Raw genomic sequence first — 2,604 nt, 5'->3', positions numbered from 1 at the left:
GTTAATAGTCTAAATAGCACTTTTATTTTCTCTCTTAATTAGCATTCTTCAAACTCTTCTTAAGCCATAAGCCCTCTCTGTTCATGCTCACTGACTCTGGATGGGTGTAATGTAATACCACTCTTGATAACAAAATAATAAGTACTTAGATGTTTTGGATATACTGTTACCAACAATTCTGGCCAAAATCCATGAACAGCAAGAAGGATTTCAGTGGGAAAATGAGTGGTTTAAAAATGATCTTTGGGGAGTCAATAAAACATGATTTTTTTCCTTAATGCTCTCCTTGTCTTCCTTTTCCTCTCCGCCCCAAAGATCTTTCAGTATTCTCTTCTTTTACTGCTGCTGCTGATTATATTATTCTCCTATTTAAAACAGGAAGGGATGGAGCAGAAAGTATTCCTGTTTCTACCAAGAAAGCCCTGAATAAAATCTGGGGAAATTCATCCCAAAGAAGCATGGGATGAGCTATGTGCTTCATGTTTAAAGTAGTTTATCCATGGTATTATTAAAAACATAGCTTCCTGTTTTAGTCTGCTACAGCTGCCATGACAAATTACTACAGACTGGGGTGGCTTAAACACAAATTTATTTCCTCACAGTTTTGGAGGCTGGTAGTCCACGATCAGGGATTAGTGTCTCCTGAGGCCTTTCTCCTTGGCTTGCAGATGGCCACTTTATCACTGTGTCCTCACATGGTCGCCTCTCTGTGCACACGTCTGTGTCCTAATCTCCTCTTATAAGGACACCAGTTATTTTGAATTAAGGTCCACTCGTATGACTTCATTTTACCTTAATTACATCTTTGAAGACTCCGTCTCCAAATGCAGTCACATTCTGAGGTACTAGGGATTAGGACTTCCACATACAAATTTTGGGGGAACACAATTTAGCCCGTAACACTTCCTGTCTGCATCACAGACCTGTTAACCTAATGAAATAGAATATTTTGGAAAATGCTGTGAATGCAATTGTATCCTGTACAAGAGGGTGTCTGTTAGGGTTGTTAAATTAGTCGCATCTTCAACTATTTGAAAAGCCTTGGTGATTTCAAGTTGTTTGTAAGGACCAATGTTAGTGGCTATTATTTTAGAGAGCAAGGCTACAAAGAGAATCAGAGACACACTGAAGATTGTATCTGCAAACGAGTACAGTTTAAACTTTAAAAATTCTCTAAATTCAACAATGAGAAAAGTAATCTAAAAATTAATGGTTAATTATAGAAAATAGATGTGTTTTAAAATAACTTACAAAGAACATGGCAAAAATGATACTAGAACAGAGTAGACTTGAAAGCTAGCATAGTCTACTGGCATCACTGTCTACAGAAAAAAAAAATAGAGTGGATGAGAGAACGAATAGAAAGGACTCAGTATGCTTTGGTCGCACCTTCCTAAGTACAGCATGGTGGGCAAACTTTTAGTGTGTGCAGTAGAATAAAAATCGGAAATCAGGAAACAAACCGATTTGTTTGTTATGATCAGCTAAGTTGATTCATACGAAACGTACCTTTCAGTAGTAAAAAAAAAAAAAAAAAAAAGTCAAATACTGACAATTCTGTGTCAACCTAACAAAAGGGGAACCAGAGGATTTAGCCTGTAGAAGAGGGAAAAGGGACGCACCCAGGAGCCATCATGATGGAAGATTATAGGACTCTGTCTTAAAATCATTATACAATTCACGTATTTATATATAATATCTCAACCTCAGCATTTCAGGTTTGGTCTCATACCGATAATAATATTGTCATCTCTCCTCACCCAATTAATTTTCTTTTCAGATTATTAGCTACTCAAATTCTCCAAGCAAATTCCTGGATTAGGTCTTCTGCTTTACCGCGCCCCCGCCCCCGCTTTCACTCTCGGGTTGAGAGGTTTCCCTGGCGGCGGCCAGTGCTAAGATCTCCGCTCCATCACCCCACCCACCACCACGCCCTGCCCATCCTTCTCGCGGCTTTGGCCGCGCTATACCTGCGAATTCTCCGCATTGCGTTTCCATCACGCTGTTGTGGCCCAGCGGAGGAATAGTCCTGTCTTCCCCCGAATCCCGATGTAGATAAATAGGCAACCCTGTCCTTTTGTCACCAGGGCGTGTGGCAGGGACCCCACTCTCCCAGCTCAGGGTGGAAGTGCTGGGGTCGAGACAGTCACATCAGGGGCCTGCTGTCCTGGCACCAGTGATGCACTCGAAGGACAAACGAATGACAAAGTCTCACAGCCAATCACAGCGCAAGAATGTGTTGCAGCATCTTTGCTTCAGGAGCGGTCCCTGCCAAGCTGGACTAGACGAAGGCCACTACAGAAATTAGGCGCGAAACTCTCAGACCGCGCGCCCGCCTGGTCCGCGGACCCCACTTTAGCGGCGTAGCGAGCGCGTCCCTGTTTCCGCTCGCGCGTCGCGAATTAGAGGAGGCGAGGTGAAAGCGGGCGAAGGGAGCGCAGCCAATCCGGGGCGCCCTCCCGCGCTCCTCCCGCCTCCGGCTCCCGGGCCCCGCGGCAGTCACAGCCCGGCGCCGGCAGCTGCGTGCGCTCCACTCCTGACGGCGAGAGGAGCTCGAGGCTGCGGCCGCCGGTGCACGGGCCATGGCCTCTGCCGTGCCGCCCC

At 45.2% G+C, this 2,604-nt stretch overlaps 1 long non-coding RNA gene across 1 annotated transcript in view; it reads right to left on the bottom strand.

The window, feature by feature from the left end:
- Window positions 1-2,467, bottom strand: part of LOC105293008 — a 13,024-nt gene extending 10,557 nt beyond the window's left edge. Inside the window, exon 1 of the long non-coding RNA XR_002780712.1 lies at window positions 1,971-2,467. This is a non-coding gene — a long non-coding RNA (uncharacterized LOC105293008). The remainder of the gene's footprint in view (window positions 1-1,970) is intronic.
- Between the last annotated feature and the right edge of the window lie 137 nt (window positions 2,468-2,604).

This window comes from Pteropus vampyrus, unplaced genomic scaffold, assembly GCF_000151845.1.
Source record: "Pteropus vampyrus isolate Shadow unplaced genomic scaffold, Pvam_2.0 Scaffold67, whole genome shotgun sequence".
NCBI lineage: Eukaryota > Metazoa > Chordata > Mammalia > Chiroptera > Pteropodidae > Pteropus > Pteropus vampyrus.
This window is presented reverse-complemented; position numbering and strand designations above follow the sequence as displayed.